Source organism: Lepidothrix coronata, unplaced genomic scaffold (assembly GCF_001604755.1).
Source record: "Lepidothrix coronata isolate B3197 unplaced genomic scaffold, Lepidothrix_coronata-1.0 Scaffold103, whole genome shotgun sequence".
In the NCBI taxonomy this organism is placed as follows: Eukaryota; Metazoa; Chordata; class Aves; order Passeriformes; family Pipridae; genus Lepidothrix; species Lepidothrix coronata.
Window position 1 is genome coordinate 1,450,353 of NW_016690283.1, and position 22,539 is coordinate 1,472,891.

Here is a 22,539-nt window from a genome sequence, read left to right on the forward strand (position 1 = left end):
AAATTTGTGCTTCTATTCCTTTTCTGTTGGCATAGATGGTGACACCTGTCTACCATAAAGATCTTCAGTTCTTCCAACCCCAAAACTGTACAGTACTCTAAATGTTAGGAATATCTAATAAGTTCAAGAACTCCTCCAGCAAAGTTGTCTTGTCCACCTTCACTTTCACCAAAACTATCAAGGGAACTAGTAGTCAATTTAAGCTGAGGCATTTTCTATTTTGGGGCTGGTAGCATATCTCTGGTTTCAGCCAGGGAAGGAAGTGCTCAGAATGTTTTATCACAGCCAGCTCTTGTGATTTATTTGGCATATATGGAAGAAGGAAATTGTGTAAATATGGGCTAAAGCTTATTCTTGGGAGATTCAACAGTTCCATGGACTTGGGATCTTTAATGTATATTTGTGGTTATCACTTGTATGCTGTCACTTCAGTTCTCTTTTTGTATATGAAAATAATATCCTACTAATTCTGTGATGCTTGACAGAAGAGTTTCTGTACATGTGCTAAATGCACTCAGAGGCAGACCTGGCAGGCTCAGGGTGAGAATGTTTCAGCCCACTTTTCCTTCCCTCCCTGGTTTTGGCTAATTCTGAGGGTCATCATGGCCCTACCATAACTTGGTCACCCAGGGAAGATGCTCTAAATTAAGCATTGACTTTAATGGCTAAATAACACAGTAACCTGAATCTATTCAGAGAATAGGATGGAAACTATTGTCTTCCCACATTTCTGCCTTTCCATCTTTATTCTGGGACTTACAGGATTCACAACTGACAGGATGGTCTGCAATTACCCTGTAAAGAACCTGAGTCTCCGCCACATTTTATGTACTGTTGCCATTCACTGAATAGCTGGTAATTAACTTAATTTTTAAAATCTATTTTATGGCAACACCCCAGGGCTATGTTCTTATTTGTGGTTTCTGTGTACCAGCTATTGCAGATATTGGTAGTTGGAGGAGAGCATACAAGCTCTAGGTAGCACAAGTGGAGAAGTGGGATCCAGGGAAATTGAGGGACTTGCCCAAGGAAACACTCTAAGTTTGTGGCAGTGTTAATATACCTGATCTGATTATCTAAGTCTTGTAGGCACAAATGCATGTTCTGGTACATGTATCAGCCACAGAAATGCTAAACTGGAGAATTTAATTTGGAAAAATGAAAGGAGGTGGGGGGGAAAGAAAATAAAAATCATGCTTGGCACTACTTGAAGACTTGCAAGAAATTTCCATTTTCCCATTCTTAGAATACTTTGGAAATACATAAGGTCTTGGGATCTGTATTTTAAAATGTTGCTTCAAAATGGAATAGTATCTGTTGAATGTAGCCAAGAAACATCTGTTTTTCCGTTCCTGGAACCCGGAGCTGAGGCAGCCGTTTTCCTGTCAGCTCTGCTGTGGAGCGAAATTGGTTCAATAGGTCATTCTGTTCTCTCCATTTCATAGTTCTCAGTTTCCTGTTAAAAAGATGGCAAACAACACAAGTAAGCAGGAAAGGAAAGGAGATTCTGTGTAATGTGTGTATTAGCCTGTGAAAAAAAAATCCATTTAGCTTCAAACTGAGTGAGGTAACTGGTGAGAGCAGAGCTATTAAGCATTAGAAAGAACACCAGGGACTGTATGGAACTGCAAGATTTATTAGCCCTCAAATGCCCCCAAGATTTCTTAGCCCCAAAATGGTTTATCTTTCATCAGTGGAAATAATAATCTGATACAAATCCCACTGAAGGCAATGGGAATGTCACATTGATGGCCACCGGGCTCTGGATTTGACCCTCTGTGGTAGATGGCCTGGTAGAAACTGGTCACCAGTACACAATATATTAATTGCAAGACTTGTAAATTATGACCTGAGCAGCTCCAGATTGGATTCAGTAACTGAGGGCCAGCAGTTGTTGTATATATTGTCTTTTCAACCACCTTTCACTCAGGTGGAGTCAATCTGTGGACAGCTCGGGGGGAGAACCAGAGGAAGAATTCAAAGGTCTCATGTAGAGAAGACCATAAGCATATTGTGTAGGTTTCAGTTTTTGCATTCCCAGCCCTCCATGCTTTGACAAAGCTTTGGACAAACAAATACATTCTTGAGAACTGCGTAATCTTTTTCCTTTCATCTTATAAGAACAGGATGAAGATTCATAAAGGCATTTAGCTGCTTATGCTCCCCCTGAAATCATCAGGCATTAAAAACATAAATAACATTGAGAGCATGCCCCATGATCTGATATTTAATAAGCAATGAAAATCTGTATTATTCAGTCAGTGGCATTAAAAATAGGAAAGCAGTACACTGAGGTGGCAGAACCCTCAGCATGTTTCCTTACTGAAGAATGGCAGCACCCCTGTTTCAAAAACTACTGGAAAAAGACCTGCTGTGACCTTCTGTCATGAACATCTTGGTGACATAAAAAAAAAGCCAATGGGCATTTGAGTCCTATTTCTTATGCAGATATAATTTGCCATCAGTCACATGACTTAAAAAGCAAAACTAATCTGGAGGAAGGATTTCTTCATTTTTTTTCCTTTGATGTGACCTTTCCACTCCATGAATATAAAATAGCAAGGAAGTGAGTCCTGCTCTGAGAAAGAGTTTCCAAAAGAGAATTGGAGATGCAGCACTTTCTGTGGCAGGGTCTTGCAAAGTGCTGATGGTATAAATTAACTAATGGGGGTCAGGAAATTTGCAAAAGGCAGATAGGATGCAGGAAGGGAAGAGGGAGTTGTGCAGTTCACAGACAGTTGCAAGCAGTTTCCTGACACTATTTACTTGGTAAAACATTTTGTTTCCTCCAGAGAAGTGTTTGACTTTGCTTCCATCATCACCAGTGTAAGTCAAATGTCATTATTCATGTAATCTCTGGCTTACACTGCCCAACATTCCCAGTCTGATACTGAAGTGACCATTCCCTGGCTGGTCTGTGATTATCCAAATCCATGTGGTGATAAGGTCCATCCATGCCCCAAATATACTACAGTCAAATCCATGCTTTCATAAAGTAAGATCTACTCTGACTGCCAAGAGAGACTGTACCATTTTACTTCACGAATGGCAAAAAAAGTCCGTAATAACATATGTATATGGAAAATGCAGTTGTCAATGGATAGTTGGAAAAGGAATGATGCAGTTTACTCTCTGATCCCTGGATTTGTAGCCTATTTTCCTCAATGCCATCTTCATCTGCTTTCTTCAGTCTCATCTGATTTTTGTATTTGCCATATATGCACTCGTTGTGCAAGGGGAGGTTCAGGTTGAATATTTTAAAAAATGTCTTCCCTGAAAGAGTGGATATGTTGGAACGGGCTGCCCAGGAAAGGTTTGGAGTCACCATCCCTGGAAGTGTTCAAAAAACAAGTAGACATAGCAGTAAACAATACAGTTCAGTGGGCATGATGGTTCTGGTTTGAAGAATGGACTTGATCTTGGAGGTCTTTTCTAACCTTGATGACTGTGATTTGTCTAAACACAGTTACATTTGTTATGAGTTTGGCACACCAGTATTTGGAATTGCCTTGATTTACAGGATTACACTCAAAGGACCAGCAGCTATTACAGAAAACCCCTGCATGCTGTGAACACAAACGTGCTTCTGCACTGCTTAAATTGCACCTTAATCCTGCTGTTTCCTCCTGGATTGTCTACTACCTGGAGCTTTACATAGGAACGAGGGACATCTAGTGGCTTAGTAGAACATAGCTAAGGAAAATGTTCTGCCCAAGGTATGTTGTTGTCCAGAGTTCAGCGAAGATTAAACTAAATTTAAGACTTTCTCAGTGGTTGAAATGTAATTTAAATATATGTAATTTCTTTGGATAAGAGTCAAATAATCTGCAATTAATTCTACTTTTGTATTTCTGTCTTCCTGTGAAAAGGTGAGCTGACTTTGAAACTTGCACAAGTTAATATGTATTTGGTACCTAATTTCAGGGGGACAGAACATCCTCTTTCATTAGGAGAAGCTGGAGTACAGGACAGATGGATGAAAACCAGAAGCAAATCACACTACACATCCCTATACATTTTTCTCCCCCAAATGAACACATTTATTTTATGCATGGCAATTCAGGATATGATTAATTAGACTAGATGATACCTGGTAGATTACAGTGAGAAGGAATAACTGTGAAGAGCAGTTAAATGGAGCCTTTTCTTTCTCTGCAATGTGTTTCCTATTTTAATACTTAAATAATGAGTTTCTTTAACAAGTAACCCACTCTGAGTCATGTTTTCCTCTCTCCCCTTTGTTCTTATCCTAACCAATAACTGCTTGTCATCGTAATAGCTTTTATTACAAAAGATGAGACACACATAAGAGAAACAAAAATATCTGCACTGAATTATATGCTGGCTTTGTGTTGTGAGCCCATGTTTGTATCAGGTTTGCCATTCTGTCTTTTTCTGGTATGTACTGAAAGTCTGGATGGACTAAGTCTGTTATGCTGCTCAGACCAGGAACAGTGCTTGGCCTCTCAACACGCAATAACTAAAGTTGAGAGACCAACATCAGGCAATCAAGAGTTGTTATCTCTGAATGTCTCTCATTCCTGTCCTAACTCCACAAAACAACAAATTCAAGAGCTGGAGTATTTTGGCTGGAGCATATTACTAAAGAAGGCAGCTTACATATAAAGAGGGAGGCTTCTCTGCAAATGAGAGGAAACCATTGCCAAATATTAAGACGGATAATCTGGAGAGAGCAACAGGAGGCATTCTGTCTCACCTGAGATGCTGATAAAACCTGGAAGCCACAGGAGTGAGATTAGACTGAGAAAAGACGATTCACTTGTTATTTTGCAAAGATGTGTATCTCAGGAGGGTTTTTCTAAGAATAAGAAGTGATGATAAAGAAAATGTTTGTCTAGCTGAGTGGATTTTGTCTTGCATTTCCTTTCTGAACAGACTAAACTAGAAGCTTGTAGGCCTTGCTGAAGCTGAGGAAATCGTGAGTAAACCAGCACAGGCCTCTCCCAGTCTGACACCCCACTTCAAGCTCCATATGGAGACCCTCTGAAGACCCTATTCCAGGGTTCAGAAAGGGATTCTTGGCCTTTGTGTGTGCCATTAAAATGAGATAGGAAGAGTTATTTAAACACCACTCAGGTTGCATTAGGAGCTTGGAACACAGAGACTGGGTCCAGTGGTTTGGGCTGATGTTGGGGGGGGGTTGAATTTACAGAGGTTGATGAAACAAGGTACACTGGAAGCAGGAACTTTATTAATGTCCTATGATTAATGAGTAGTGAACACAGTGAGTGGATCATTAAGATTAATTAAAATACTTCTTTATAGAGAAGTATTAGCAGCCTTTATTTATGTGATAGAGTTTAAAGGTTTTAAACTCCTGAAGTTTTAGGTGCACTAGCAGGCACAAAGTTATGTTGTTGTGATCCTGTTTAGATTGTTCATTGTAGAGAGAAGTTGCCACAATGAGAGCTTGCAAAGGATGTTTCTGTTTGGACCTTTTCTGAAGGCTACATTTAGGAGGTGAATATAGATATACCAAAAGCCTGTTGCTGGCAACATTCAAACTGGATTTACCAGTATGAGGAAAAAATGAGCTGAAGTTGGTTTAGCTGGCAAATAATCAAGTCTCTCTATTTCAGAAACTTTTGGGAAGGAATGGTAAAGCCAAAGTACAGCTGCCCATATGAACTACCCTGATGCAAGTGTGGTCAATGACCAGAATGAAGAAGAAGAAGCAGACTGACTTTTTAACAAATATTTATTAAATATAGAAGGTAATGACTTCTTGCTTCTCTACTTACCTTTGCCACTGTGAGGTTCTGGTTACCACATTACCACTTTACCGATTAATAGGGCAGTACAAAATGAACCCGAAGTTACATGAGGTTTAGACTGAATAATTTCTCTTGTGAAAAGATCTAGGAAAAATTAACAATCCTGTTACACTCGAGATTAAGCGACAAGAGTGTGTTGAGGAAAGGTTGGAATATGCCTTGCTCAGACTGTGAGCAGAAAGGGTAAATGGGAGAGCTGAGACTGAGCACCTGACATCCTTCAAGTGTAAGGTCTGTTACAATGCTGGAAATCAGCCTAGGACTCCTCTGCTCTTACTTCTGTTGATGCTGGAGTGCCAACAGCAAAAAAGCTGTGACTACTCAACTCAGGCTTCCACTCCTGCTGCCCTGGTGCTTTTCCCCTGGCCCTAGGCAGGGATGGGTACATATTTACTAGCTAGTACAGGCAGACACAAATTTCCATTGACTAATCTTCCTCTGGCAGGGTGAGTCATCATAGAGAAAAGGTTGTTTCTGCTTGTTCTTTGTTCAGATTATAATCTAGTCAGAGCTCCAAAAAAGGCCAGGCCAGTGGTTTCAACACCTATGACCATCTCTGCTCTCCCATAATAATGGAGGGAAACTTGGAGAGATTTCTGTAGATTCAAGCTTTCTGAAGGGAAAGATCTTCCTTGGAAATTACTTTGAAAGAAGCTGGCAAAGTTCCTGGTAAGAACTCAGCCTTTTCTGTCCGTGTTTCTCCATCTGTCAAAACAAGGTATAATCTTTCCCTGCTTCACTACGGTATTGTGAGGAATCATCAGTTAACATATTTACATCCCTAAAAATGATTTCCTATTCTAAATCACCTAGACTTCAGTCCTTGGGGACACAGACTGATCTCACCCTTCTTACAGATCTTTTCCCTCTTTTCACACAGTCTATATTCCTCTTTGCATTCTGCTACTGCAAAACACAATTGCTGCCAGCATTGCTCCTGTACACCTGACAGCAGTTTTAACAATCACACTGTATTTTCCTGAGCAATTAAATAATCAGCAAAGGAAAATAATTCTTCTTCAATTTCTGTTCTTCCTTTTTATCAGTGTCGGAAAACGTTTTCTACCTCATATTGCTCACTACTAGAATTTCTCATCACTGCACCAACTCCATGGTATTGTCATGAAGAACAATTTTTGCATATATTTATAAAGCATATTTTAGTCCAGTGATTTTTAAGAGAACTAATTGTGATCAAAACTGGACTTGTCTATGAACAAACCCCTGTATAAATATTATGTGTTGCCTATGTCTGCATGCTGCAGGACATGTAGCTCTTTCTACCAAAAGGCAACTTTCTATAGAACAGAACAGCAGCAGACCAAAATATCAGCACTGTCTTAAATGTGAAATGTACTATCCAACTGAAATTCCACAAGGAGCCTAAGAGAGCAAAATGATCTGGAAGCTCCTGTAATTGACTTCAAGCCAGAGCTGGCAAGATATTTTTAACTATGACACAGTCTTGAAGATTCATTTAGGGTTGTAAGAGGTACCCAAATCTGGAGGTACTTATGGTCCTGCTGCCTTCTCATCATCAGTTATCCTCCCACACACAACCTTGCCTGACCTGCCATGATCCCTTTTACTCCTGCTCACCACTGTCTCTCCTACTATAAAACTAGAATCTTGGCTTTACTTCACTTCCCCATATTATAAATCCCTTCCACCTCTTCCCCAAGCTCCAAACTACTTCCCTATCCAGATGCTGAGAAACAGAAACATAAACTGTATCTTGGTTTTTGAGAAGGACTTCCCAAGTTCTACAAAAGTGAAGGTATTAGTGATCTTAAGTCACATTCCTCAACCTCACAAAGAATTTCCGTTTGCCCAATTTGAGATGTCACTGCCCCTCACTGCATAGAAAAACTCAAGATACTTGATCCTGAAGTGCAAGTAGGTAAAAATCCCTAGAATCTTTATGAAGAAAATGCTTTTACACTCCAGTTTATTTTACTACTACAGCTGGTTTACTTGGGAGATGCATCACCACCAGATAAACAAGCATTGATAATATCAGCATCTGTTTAATAAATATTATATTATAAAGTATTGTTTGTCCACTATCTTCTTAAATAGAACAAGTTCCTGAAATTGAAAGTCCACTAACAAAGGGCACAAACAGAACAAGGAATCTGGCAGCAGAATATTTCTTTTTAAACAATAGAGTTGCAAGAGCAACACCCTGATATGCAGCTCAGTAGAAGGATACTGGCAAATACTGAATCATAAAATGCTCAGTTACTAAACTGATATAATATGATAAAGTTCCCCCAAATCCAAGCCATTAAACTGAAAGCCAATACAGGAGCTTGAAAATGACGATAAACAATAATATATCACTCATGGGTGGCCTTAATGCTAAATCTGGGATAAATTACATGAAAAATAATCCCAGGAAATTTTTAACACAAAAAAAAGAAATCTGAAAGGCAAGCACAATGACTGCTGTAACAGAGAATGTAGCAATTCCTAACACAACATAAAAATGTAGCATGCTTGAAGGCTGGGCTAAATTTTCCTCTGAGTGTGTTTTATGGGATTATAACAGAAACAAAATTATCCTGACAACTTGGAAGAAAAAATGAGTGGCTTATTAGACCAATTGATAAAGCTGGAAAGAACAGACAAGCTTCCAGCCATGCAGGTGCTTCTTCGAATCTGAAATAAAACCAGCAAACTTCAAAGCTAAATCCAGGTTAAGAACAATTGTGCTGAGTTAGGACATCTGCTTTGCTTCAAATGGTTATTAATTTCTTTTTTAAAGGCTGTAAACAATGTCTTGGGAAATAAATTTATAATAATATAGCCCTGTAAATGGATTATATTTCTAAAGCAGGCTTGCAATTAGAAAAGGATCTAAGGAGTAAAACTTACCCCCACAAATCTGCACAAAATCACATGGAGTTTCCATGAGATTTAAAAACCTGTTTGCTTACATTGCTTTAGAAAATATTAATTGATTTCTTAAATCACTTAGGTGCTTTACTTTCACTGAAAAAGGCAATAAACAAGTCAGGATACTGACAAGGAGTGGATACATGTGGGTCCCTGCTGCTTACACAAACCCAGGTGTGCCGGGGACAGGCACATTTGCCTGAAGAGACCTGGTAACAAGCTCAGAGCTTGAGATCTGACACAAGCACAGACAATGCCAGGCAACACTAAGCAACGCTCTGAGGTGACTCAGCTATAATAGGTATCTTAGGCTAGTTCTAGTAATCATGTAAATATAGTTTTCTAAGTTTGTAATTCGTATTTATTGAAACTTTTTGCTGGAATGGGGAGGGAAGATGAATCAGAAAAGTAATTTTCTGTTATTGGCCATTCAGCAATTTTTAAGCTGTTACTTTTCCAGTCATCTACAACAGTTTCCTTGTTTTTAGAATGAGTGCATGATATCATATCCTGAGCCCTTCCCTTTTCTTATAGCTTTCTGAGGCACTAGGAGGAGTCCAGCTACAGTCATCATGTGAATTGGTCTGTAATACTGTAGTGGAGCTACCTCTGCCACCGTCTGCCTGCCTGCCTAATTCATACTCCTTAAGGAATTGCTGCTGTAGGACGAAAGGCCCTTTAAGCACAGTGAGTATCAGCTGAGAGAGCAAACAACTTTTCTGGCTTGTAAAGTTGCATCAGAGAGTGATCACTTCTCTATGTATTGACATGTATGTGCAGTTTGGGGCACAAATAAAAGTGAAAGGAGAACTCCCTGTCATTATTAATCACTGAAGTGAGAAGGGAGTTTCCTGGCCCAGCTTGAGTGAGAAAAGGAACAGCAGCAACATGGGAGGCTCTCGGGGTGCAGAGATTGGATTAAAGGTGTGGGTTTGGTGTAGGAAAGGGCCAAGGTACATGTGCTGTGCCAGGCGACATACTCATTTGTTGTGGACAGGCAGACAGGAAAAAAACAGCTGCTAAAAAGTAGACACGAACAGCTGTGAGTGACCACATGGCATTGTACTAATGCTGGATGACAAGTTTATTCTTTATCTGGTTTGATTTAAGGAATGCAGTAGTACGAGCTAGTGATAAGCAAAATAAAAGGAGAATAAAAGAGGTAGTTTTCTTCACTAATCTCCACTCATCCCCAAAGCATAGAGGCCAAGTAAACATTGACAGTGAGTCATTGACTCTTTTTAGTATAACTACATAACCTGTGGTGGCGGTGGTGTTATTTCTGCACTTTTCCATCTTGTTCTTTAGCTCTGAAATGCAGAGCTAAAGGCTCTGCCATTCTTGGTGGAGGGCCTAAGGTTTTGTCTAGATGCCACTGAAATGCTAATTTATTAGTAACTTGTTAACTATATCAGTAATACAGTTATATTTGTAATGTTGTATGATCCAGAATTCGCAGCATAACAAATGTTATAATGAAAGTAAATAAATTACTTGCATTTATATCCACCAGTTGATATTGCAGAAGTTATTTATATATAGAACACCTGAATTTTATTGTGCATGTTATCCTGGCAGAATACCAAACACCAGCTTCATTCCAAAGTTGTAAAATCTTATGACCATGCTTTACATAAAGGCCTCAAACTAGTTTGAATGGAACCAACAGAAAGCAGCAGTGATATTTTTATGAATATTTAAGATAAAAGTAACTCGCTTCAAAAAAGTGCAAATAAATTTTGTCCTTGCTCCCCAAAAAATTCTTTGCTGAGGAGAGCAACTGTACAGGAAATACATGACCTTTGGTTATCTCATTGATCACACAACTTTATCTATTTTTATTTTGTTCACTATGGTTTTGATCAGCTCCTTCATAGGGTCATAGCACAGTGTTAGTAGGTCACATTGCTTTTTGTTGTCTGCTAAACTGCATTGTGAGGTAAAAACTCTTCAGTTAAAAGTTGCTGGACCCTCTTCTGTTGCTGATGTAGTTAATTTTATAACAACAAACCTGACGTTTTCTGCAACACAGTTATGATAAGAGTAGAAGGATGCTCAAGACATGCTGTGTGCTGTTTGCCTTGGCCTCAGTAGCATCGGGATTGCTGTATTAGAGGTGATCATTTGTTCACCTCCTCTGGGGTTCTGCCTCCACCAGTGACCTGTACCAGGTGCTTCTGATACAGCTGCAAGTAAGTCCAGAGACACCAGCTGTCAAATAGGCTTCACAGGAGATGTTTTTACATGCCTGTCAGTTAGTAGTTGGCTTTTACTGTACAACACAAGGGATTTGTAACTCTTTTCACTTAATAGAATATTACAGCAGATATTCACATTTCCATGGAAATGTTTGTTTCTTGAATTCACTGGCTCCAACTAAATCTTGGTTCCAACAATGTTGTGTGGCCATGAGTAAAAACTATGGGATTAAAAAAAAATAAATTATATTTCCCTTTCTCTATGTTTAAATTGTTTCCTTTCACTTCCATTAGATGTAAATTTGCTTATACATCATAGAAAAACCTCAACTTAGTCTTTCAATTCTGTACTCTACTGAAGAGTGATGATGTATTTTTATTCTTACTTATAGTTTGGTCTGTCTAGTTTGTAGCTATGTTTTTTTTCAATTTATAAACTCATTTCAAGGGCTGCACTCACAGTTTTAGAATCCTAGAATATGTGATGTAGTCAGGCCACTGGGTTGGTGAGGCAGGACTTGCCCTTTGTGAAGCCATGCTGAATGTTCCAAATCACCTCCCTGTCCTCCATGTGCCTTAGGATGGCTTCTAGGAGTATATGTTCCATGATTTTCCCAAGCACTGACAGGTCAGTAGTTCCCAGGGTCCTTCTTTCTACCCTTCTTAGAAATGGGTGAATTGTTTCCCTTCTTCCAGTCACCAGGGACTTCACCTGACTGCTGTGACTTTTCAAATATCATGGAGAGTGACTTGACAACTTTTCATCAGGTCTCATAGTCCCTTAAATGTTCAGGTTTCTCAGAAGTTCACAAACCTGGACTTCTCCAGTCCCCATCCTGCTGGCCATCCACTCAAGAGGTGTGGGAGGAGAGTTTACCAGTGAAGACCGAGGAATAAAATTTCTCGAGTACCTCAGCCTTCTCCTCGTTTGTTGTTACCAGTTTTCCAGTCTTGATCACCAGGGGAATATGATTTCTTTGACCTTACTTTTCTGGCTGACATACCTGTAGAAGCCTTTCTTATTATTCTTTGAATCCCTTGCCAAGTTCAGCTCCAGCTGTGCCATGGCCTTCCTGATCTCATCCCTACACAACTGGGCAGAGTGCCTATACTCTTCCCAGGATACCTGTCCTTCCTTCCACTGCCTGTGCATTTCCTTCTTGCTCTTTAGTTTGACCAGCAAGTCTCAACTCTGCCATGCTGGTCTCTTTCCTTCCTTTTCCTGATTTCTTACACCTGGGTATTAAGAGCTCTTGCTCTCTATGGAAAGCATCCAGATCTGCCAGCTCTGTTCTGCTCCCTTGTCCCCAACAGCAGTTTCCCAGGGGACAAGAGTTTCCTACTGCTAACTCCTTGAAGAGCTGGAAGTTTGCTTTCCATAAATTCAGAGTCCTGACTTTGCTCTTAAACTAACACATATCCCTGAGGACTGCGAACTCTAACAGTGCATGATCACTGCAGCCCAGGCTGCCTCCAATACTGGTGTCACCAATTAGCTCGCTTGGGTTGGCGACCAACTGGTCCTGTAGTTAATTATTTCGTTGTCATGCTTAAAAGATCCAAAGATGAAAGAGATGTGAGTTTCCTTTATAGAAGCCACCTAACTCTGCTCTTGTATCCTGTTTATATATATCTTAAAAAATAAATTTTCCAGCACCTTATATCCAAGAAATGTTAGGTGCACAGCAAATGTTTAATTAATTAATCCCACAAAGAGCTTGTGAGGCAGGCTCCCTCATTTTACAGGTGAGACAGAGAGTGAGACAGTTAAATTAAGCGACTTGCTTAATATCACACAGTGAGTCAGTGCTAATGCTGAAAATAGACTTTATGTCTTCTGGTTCCTTGCCCTGTATTTTATTCATCAAACTAGACTTAACTCTAAAGTTGAATGAACTCTTTAAACTGTTATAATAATTGTTCTCAATTTCATGTTGGAATATTATATTTTAATCACCTAAGCTGCTGAAATACTTGCAAAAGTTTTCCTTACTCAGGACCTGTTTTGTCTTTCTTGTTCAGACATTTCTTCAGGTATCAGCTGAATATATTTTGTTTACAGTCATCCTGAACTTCAAAAACCCACTCTAGCAGATCTCCACGAAAAAAAGAGAACACATTAAAACTCACAGCAATCTCTTTGCTGTCAATATGGCAATGCTTCTTTTCATACTCTCAGCAGCCATTCCACTTAATAATACTCATAGCTTTAATTAATGGAGCACAGTAAAGTTATTGCCCCACAGAAAGCAAAACACAGACTGCTGGTTACACTGTCATGGCTAAATGAAAATGTATCCTAAAGCACAAAAAAGCAACAGCGTCTTAAGAAATATCTGCTTAGAAGTGCAGTTCTGAATTGCATGCTGTGTCCTCTCTGAATAAACTGGTACAGAAAGAGATGTGCTCCTTGCAAACCTGTTTAAATGAATAGTGCCCACGTTCAGGCTAATGATATGCTCCAGCAACTTTAGAGCTTTCCTGAGCATAGTCCATGTATTTGTTTATGCTGATAGGACATATATAAATTTTTCCAATCCTCGCTGTCTTACCTGTTTGATAGTGTTCTTCAGTATAGGATAGAATAAATGGTCCGCAAAATATGTACGTAGGTGCAAGACTGAAGAGGCCCAGGAGAGGGAATGAAGAAATAATATTACCATGACTTGCTCCCTGTTCAACTTAGGTATCGACACAGCTGTCTGTTACACAGCCTTATACAATGCTTTGTATCATACAGTACTTTTAGTGTGGGTGAGATAAGCAGCAGAAGGCTGTGGTCAGTTCCAAAATGTTTATAAAGAGTTTTGCCACATGTAATGAATAGGACGTTGCTGTGCAAGCAGCCTTCCAACTTAATTACAATCTAATAACAAAATTCCTTCAAAATTCATCTGCTTCATTGCCAGTAAAGCTCCTAGGTGGCAAAATCAGACAGTAAGCGCTGGCATGCTGTATTTATGGAAACAACTCTAAAGTAATTTAACAGGTTGTACTTGTAAAGAAGGGAGTCACATCTTGCCTACCAATTGTAGGCCACTCAGAATGTTTCCGGTAAGATGCCAAGGAGGGATGTTCCAAGGAGACCATTCTTTTTCCTCGGGTCAATACTTCTAGTTTACCATCTTGTTTTTCTTTTGGGTTTACCTTCTCCTTAAAATGTTAATTACAGGCATATTTTACACTTTGCCAGTAGAGCTCTGTCATCAGTGATCAACTGTCCAATACTGAAATACTGGTCAGAGTACCACTCCAACTTTGCTTTCGGTTTCTGCTAGAGAACGTTTCTCTCACAGACCAGAAAATGGCTCAATGCAAGTGATGAGCAGTTTGCAAGACAGCACTGTGTCTGTGCCCATCTATCAGGGACAGAAACACTGTCTTTCAAAGGGGTTTTTGAAAACCAAGGAGGAGTAGTCCAGTACAAACTGGACAAAGAAGACACTTCTGAGTCTTTCATACACTTTGAAACTGAACCCAAGAAAGCAATGCAAAGAATTGAAATTCTTTCAGCGCTCTTCACTCATGTCTCCTTTTATCCATAATTCCTACTATGAACCTATCAAATGTAACGGTAGTTACATTAGATAATATTTGTGAAAAACAGGATTTAAAATGGTAATATGCCTAAGTGTTCTCTTCCATATTGGGAATAGGAAGAAGACTTTGTGGTCTTTGTGTCTGATCAAAAATAGCCAAACCGGTAGAAACGAAACACATGAACATTTTCAGCAACAATTCAGCTAATAGGTGTGAAGAATGAGTCAGCTTGAGAAAAGCAGAAATTGCTTGTGGATAATCTGAATGAGAATGGAGGATGCATAATAGAATATTGCATTTGAGAAGAGCTCTGACAAAATAGGGTCTTTGAATTTTGAATGCAGGGAGTTATACTTGCTTCATCTATTGCTGAAGAGAATCAAAAACAATCTGCCTCTGTGATTAAGTACATATTGTGCTCTTTTACATAGTTAACATTATTTAAGATCCTACTTTCACCAAATACCTCAGTGTGTCCTGCCTACCTTAGTGATCAGATTACTGGTCACCGCTCTAACAGGTCTATCACAGCCTTGTTCTGTTGATTCAGCACAGAAATAAAGCATTTTAGGAATGTCAGTTCTTCAAGCAGTGGGGATTATAGGCATGGTAACAGTACATGTTTGTGAAAGGTATATGCTTGTCTGACTTCATTCCCAGTGACCTTAAGACGGAAACTGAGGTACAGCCATAGTGCTACTCTGAAGAGTTCATGTAATTAGTAGATTCTGTAGTTCTGCAGATTTGATTCACAGAACTGAGAAAGCATTTGTGGTAGGTAACACATTAGAGCCAGATAATGAAAGGGAAAAGAAAGTGAAAAGAAATACATAATGAGGGAGTTGGCCAGTTTATTTCCATTGTGCAAACACAGTGAAAGGAACAAAGCTAAGCAATACCGCAAGTGAAAAAAAAATCCAATAGGAGTTAACTTAAACTATATTAGTTATAAAATGTGGAGTTAGCAATGCAGGCAAGGTACTTTTTTCCAGCATTCCTTATTATGTGTAACTCATGGCACTGTAACCATCCAAGAACCTTGGATCACACAACTTGCAAAATACCACCAGAGTGTTTCTCACTGGAACTAAGTACAAGACAAGTAGAAGCTGAAACTGTAAATATGGGGAAGGACTTCTCTGTTCAATAAAACAGGCAGTTTCTGCTGAAACTAGTTTTGCTTGAGGACTAATTTGTAGTTCCAAGTGTCTTTCAGTGCTGACAGCTGAAGAAGGTAGCTTGGGGCCAGATTGTAATGTTCACTCCTTGCTCTAATGGGCGGATGTGTTTAATTAACCTTTGTTTCTGCAGAAGCAGACATTCTGGCAAGCTGTAGGAATGCTAAAGGAGGGAAACCTAAACAGCAGTGAACCTAGGCACATTCTATATATCTAGTATAGATAAAAAATGTTAATGTAGATAAATACTATTTTCTAGGAGATAGGTTTGTATAAGGAATTTCTGTAAAAGAAATTTAACGTGGTTCCCCCCTGCAGGACTATCCCTCATTAATTGAACAAGATCCAGCTATGGTCCCATGCCCTTGGGAAACTTGTCTCTCTTGTCTAGCTAAAGACTGCACAGTTCTCTTCAACTGAGGGTCACAAAAGCATGTATTCAAGGTAGAAATATTCTGCTTAGTATCTCTTGGATAGAGTGAGACCTGACAGCCTCACTGCCTGTTCCATATCCTGCAGTGACTTCTCCAGATACCATAGCTTGGACTGACCCTTCCCAGAGCTTCCTGTAAAGTACAGATCTCGAGGTTTATAGCTAATTCTTCAAAAGGCATATGGCAAGTCTAATGCAAAGCAGATATCCTTTGCATAAAGTTGCTGAAGGCACTGTTTTTTGCTTGAAAAACTAAAGCACTGTAGATTACAATTCACACAAGTACAGCACAACATCCCTGGGCCCTAATCTTTCACTAAAAAAATCACCAACTTTGCACGAGTGTTTTGAAAGAATGCAAATCAGAGCTTATCGTCTCTGACCTTCACCAACTCTGCTGCTACAATAGCATCATTGTTTTCTATCTCCTCCCCTTAGTAAGTGGCACCTTCTATTCCTCTCACTTCCTTTTAATCCCAAACCTTTCCATCTGAGAGGCTTTTTAAAGCTCTGCTTTGTCATCTGGTTTTGCTACAACTGTGATCTAAATGCCAAACTCCTTCAGTCCTGGTTGTCTCAGTCTCAGCCAAGACCCTGTTTTCCCTTAAAAGGCATCATTTATGAGCTTGAATGTTGGACATTCCCTCTACTCTTGTTGTCTTACACGCAAGGTATATTCCCAGCTGAAAGAAGCATTTATGTTACAGCATTTCTCTTACTAAAACTACACTGCAGCCACACAGTATCAGTTACAATCATAAACAGTACTTTTTCCACCTCAGCACTGTGACACAGAACTCTTTCCTTCATAATACTGTGCATCTCCACATTGCCACAGTACATAGGAACTAGTGCTAAGGGTGCAGTTAAATCACTAAATTCCTAATCACATGCTTTTTCCATTGGGTTTCTGTTCCAGAATGAAGTGTTGTGACAACAAATGAGGTAACCAAGGAAAAATAAAACTGGCTACAATTGTCAGGATTACTAGTTCAATGTAATTCTTCAGCTTGTTTGTTTCTAGTAAGGACTGATGACTCCAAAGGCCATAAACTGTGTGTTAAGCTCTCGGGTGGTGGCAACTTCCTTTTTAATGTTGCCCAGTGCCTGAGATTATAGAGATAGGAGTGCATAGGCCTGCTATGAGTGGAGAGTGTCCTATTGCAAAATGCAGCCCACTGGCCAAATCTAGTCTGCAGGATCTTCTGCCTGCTCTGCAGGACCTTTACTATGGAAATTTCAAAGACCAAGCTGCTGCCTCATCCCAAAGAGAAGGAAGGGAGGGAGGATTATTCTTTCCCCTGCTTCTGAAAGGTGGGCAAGAAGAGCACCCTGATACAGAGAAGGTCTTGCTGTACTTCTGTGTGAATGAGTTTGTAGTGCTTGGACACTCCTACATAGCCTGTTGCCTTATCTCCTTGCTGGGCAGGTAAGAACAGCAGCATAATTTTAACATAATATAAGTATGAATTATCAAAACTGAGAGCTCTCACTTAAATACAAGTTGAAACAATTTCTTTATCTTCAGGGGGACTCTCTAAGTAATTGACATCAGTGTAAATATCAGCTGAAACTTCTGCTTCAGGAACAGCGCTACTGGATGTGTCCAGGGCTTGGTTTCAGCACATGCAGCCAGTCACAGTACAGGGGAAAGCTATGCTAACTTTCAGTCAAGCTAAAGGGGTACCTCTCCTGATTTTGATCGATAGCAGTTAATTACATTTTTCCTCTTTGGAAGAAGTATACGTTTCTTTCTTTTGTTAGCATCTCTGATAATGGCAGGGAATTTTTCCGAGTGTAGTCTTGGAACAAAACAGCAGCTCCAGGCACTTTGTAAGAAGCCAAATACAGGGGAAGGGTGGAGTGAAGTTGCTGTTTGATAATAGGAGTAGTCTACAAGAAAGTTTCCTTATCTCTCTTCAGTTCTTGTTTTTCAGAAAGCAACTGTGATGCAAAGGCAGGAACTATTCTTCTCTGCTGTAAAACCTTTTCTGATAAGACTTGTGGAAGAACTCACAATGCTATCTTCATTCAAATCCTTCCTAAGATACATTTCTTCCATAAGGTGTTTCTATGCTAATCCACTAGGCGTTGCTCTTTACATCTTTAAAAGAAACAGAGTACTCTACCTGGACTGATTGTAGATTAAGAATTACTGAGTTCATGCATGTCCCATAGGAAAGCATAGTCCCTGGGAAGAATCTATTGCCTTCTGGAAGTAGTTCTTTATATTGTGGTTTTAATTCTTATTGTGGATTATAATCTCTACAGGGAAGGGGTGTTTATGCACCTTTGAGGCATCATGTATGTCTGTAACTGTATGCAAATTAGTGAAGATCAAGAAGGAAACAAAAGTAATTTTACAATACAACTTATCTCTGTCTTGAGTAGCCATCAGATTCTACTCTATCATCCCAATGTAAGTCCAGCTTTGGTGCTACAGTCACTGGAATGGAATATGGTCATAGCTCTTGAAACAGAGAAGACTGAAGGGGAGAGGAGGCCAGTAATGCTGCACCTATTAGGTACATTCCCATTATCCTAGACTATGCAAACATTAAATAAGCCTAGTCTCCTCTATAGGACAGGCTGACTGTGCTGCCTTGTGCTATAGACTGCTAATATAGCTCAGAAATGCATATCTGCCATGTGACAGTGTATAAAGCAGTGGTTCCCAAACCAGGTTCTATAGCAGTGAGGTCACAACAGTTTCAAATGAGGTCACAAGGTACATAAAATTAAATCTGATCACATATTTATGCTAGTGTTTGAGGTTGCATTAAATTCTTGCTCTATAGTAGCAACTTTTTTCAGTGAAAACTTTGAGGAACTGCTGTGGTTTATTCTGTGAAAAAATGGCTGGAGAGACTATTTCCTCTGAGTCATCAATGGGAAAAATCCATTATTACAGGAGTGAAACACATGATCACAGCAGCTAGAATTGAAAAAAATAGCTATAACTGAAGGTATTTAGAATACCTCAAATTTTTGTAGGTATATTGAACATATTCAGATCTGTTGATAGAGCATATTTCAAACCCAAAAGTGTCAACATCATTGCTTTCCACAATTGTAGTTAATCTATATATCCAAAATATTACATTGCTGTATAATTATCATGACAAAGTTAGTTACAGATCAGTCCTTCACAACCAAAATACCCTCACCACTAGATAAAACATGGTGGTTATTCCTGCATGGTGCACAACAAATGAGAAGAAAGAAATAAGATTATTACATCCACCAGCAATGCCTGGACCCCCCTTTTTTTAGCAGTTTGTGGATATCTGCCTGTGCTGAAATCTGGCAAGGAAGCCCTGCCAGTAGAGGCATAGGATGTTGCAGAGGTAGCAAGCTGGGAGCCAGGAAGGAAGGCAATACTTCCTGACACTCTTGGCAAGCTCAGAGGAAGGAGAGCATCCTGCCTAGTCATGCTAAATCAGCTAAAGAGTCCCTATTAACACAAGTCCCTTCCCCATCCTTGTCTAAGCAGAAGGATGTCGCTGGGTATCTGTCGAAGTGGTCCTGGTCCAAGGGGGGAAGAAGACACACAACACACACGAGGATGGTGAGACAAAGGGATGTCTGCCCGCTCAGCGCAGCAGGCAGCTTTTTCATTCAGTTCTCCCACCTCTACTTTCCCATACACAACACAAACATATTCTTACAACAACATCCAGGAATGCGGCACCTGCACTCAGCCACACAGCTCAAGGCTGTGTCCATGGGAACTATCTAATAGCTCCAGAGGGGCCCCTGGTGGTCTAGTGGTTAGGGTGCTGCACTCTCACTGCTGCGACCTGGGTTCGATTCCCAGCCCCCCGGGCAGATGGAGCTCGTTAGCCCTGTAAGGCAATTCATCTAAGAGAAGGTCACTCTAAACAAACCTACGTCCTGGGGACCTCACTGCCACTGTCCAAGCTTGCTCGGCCCCGGCAGATGAACCTCAGGATTAAAGGGTGGGCTCAGTTCAGCGCACGCTGTGTCTCACCTAAAAAATCCACTGCGCAGGCTCGAAGGGTTAATGACCTTTCCCAAATCTTCGCTCGCGAAGACTGGCCATATTATTAATAGCTCCACTGCTCTCATGGCCTAACACTCTGCAACACTCCAAATCCTTCAAACTTCATTTGTGGGGCTCTGACTTCACCCCACAATTCCCCCTGTCTGTAATTGTGCCACAAAGGCCGCTCGCATCACATCCTGCAGGGCCCTTTGCAGGAGCGATGCTAAACAAGGCAGCATCAGCAACACAGCTACAACCACCAACTTTTTAGATGTACAAGGCCCCCCTAATGGCTGTGCAGGGATTCCTGGCTAGATTCTATCTTCACACAGAAGAAACACTCCCATAGGGAGTCGACAAGGTGCACTCACTGCTGGAGTACTCCAAGTCGGATTCTTACCAACACCAGAAGCAACTATTTCTATAAAAAGACAGTTCAGTGAACACATCCTGTACCATAGACTCACCACGTGCTCGTTCTATGTCATAACCTACATGATGATTAAAATACACACAGTCTTTTACAAACAGTGACTCTAAAATACCTAACTTTTGAGTGGAGTGTTAACAGACAATACCTCCTCCCAGCTATCAACATGATCAAGACACCCGCGCACAGTATGACAGTCCTGTTTCAATAAGTCACGCCGTCGGACGACATCCTGCACCAGGAGAGATGCTTCCGTGTCACCCAGAGGAACACCAACAAGACAGGTGTGGAATGGCTGCTCTGGATACGCCAGTGATGCACAAAAGGTGGTGTGATTCAGTTCTTTCATTAGAGTCACCCAGATGTTTCGACTATGCCATGGAGTGAACTTTGACGGGGCAGGAACTGCACTGACGACTTCCAGGACCAACAGCAGGACGTACATAGCACGCAGGTATTCAGCGAGGACTATTATCTGTAGAGACAAACATATTCCTTTTCCCCAGTTATCAAGTCATGTGGATCGGACCATTGACTAGAGACAAGTTCTGCATCTGCATGCTGTGCTGTGTCCTCAGCTCTCACAGGGATCACAAGATTATCAGTTTGGAGGAGGCTTTCTGCCAAGCACAGCGTATTTTTCCTGAAACTCTAAAAGAAGGTAAATAAAGACAATCACCAGAGAAGGTCAAAAGGTTTGAGACATACAGAGCTTTGTCTAGCCTAGAGACTGAGGGGGTTATCCCCTCATTCCCCCTTTCTGTTTCGAAGCAAATGCTTCAGGGCACCATACACTCTCTCCACGATAACGTGTCCTGTAGAAGAATGTGAAATAGCCGTAAGCATGAGTGATCCTCCACAAAGCAAAGAAAATTTGGACAGATTTACAGGCATAAGACACCTTATTCATCCGCGCTTGAGTGGGTGGTCCAGATGTATGAAAAACACAACAGAAGTGTTTAATGACATCGTGGCTTTTTTGTCTAGTATGTGCATTAGCAACCACCACATGGGAAAACATGTCAGTGGACACATGGACATGCTTTAAATTACCAAATTCATTGACAGGAGTGTTATCCGATTGCCACATCTGTAAGGCCTTAAGGCCTCGAGGGCTAGTACCAAAATAGACAGAAGTATAGGCATTATGGCACTCTGGACAGGAGTATAGGCATTACGACAATCTGGACAAGAGTATAGGCATCATGACAGTCTGGACAGGAGACAACAATTAAGAGAGCAATAGAATGAGTCAAGCCAAATCGACGTCTGAAAGCTTCTGCACCTTGATAATAACAAAAAACTAATGAGACAAGAGAGCTTGCTGGTGAATGTTAGGAACGAGTCTCAAAGCGACAGCAAAAACAAAAGCATCTGCTCGGACATTACCCTCTGTGAAGAAACCTCGGAAAGAGGTATGACTACAAACATGTAGCACAAAATAAGGAACAGGCCTCTGCAAAAGAGTTCTCTAGAGCTCAAACAAAACTTGAAAAATAAGACCTGGAGATGGACAATGCAACACCGCCTGATAAAGTTGCTGTAATAAATTAACAACACATGCAAAATCAGTAATAACATTTAAAGACCAATTAGGAAATAACTGAGAAGCAAGAGTTACAGCTCGATGTACCACAATTTGAGGAGAACCCCCTTGATGAACAAGTTGATGTTGCCATCCACATTCTGGTTTCCACGCTACCGCAGCTTCACTTGTCTTCCTCGAGCCGTCTGCAAAAGACTGTAAGGCCATCAAGGGGCTCTGCACTGCGTAGTGTTTTTATCCAATTGGAATTTCCCTGAAAAAAAAAATCTTAAGAAGGGAATGTGAAGGTAAATGATAACAAATTTGGCTATGGAACCCAGCTAAAGCAGCTTGCAAATCCCTTGGTTCCTGAGGATTGTCAGAATATTTGAGTAGGTCAAATAGAGGTGCCAGCTGGGTGTTTGCCATTTCCAAATAGGACCTAATCTAATTGAAAGACCCTAACAACTTTTGTATGTCAGGTAGAATTCTTGACATCAATATCCAATTGAACTGGCTGAGGAATAACTGCTTTC

The 22,539-nt window shown here is 40.4% G+C and overlaps 1 protein-coding gene across 1 annotated transcript in view; it reads left to right on the forward strand.

The window, feature by feature from the left end:
* Positions 1-9,253: 9,253 nt before the first annotated feature.
* RALB (RALB Ras like proto-oncogene B) overlaps positions 9,254-22,539 on the forward strand; it is a 57,258-nt gene continuing 43,972 nt past the window's right edge. The window contains exon 1 of the mRNA XM_017823540.1: positions 9,254-9,380. The gene's annotated coding sequence lies outside the window, so the exon portion shown is untranslated. The remainder of the gene's footprint in view (positions 9,381-22,539) is intronic.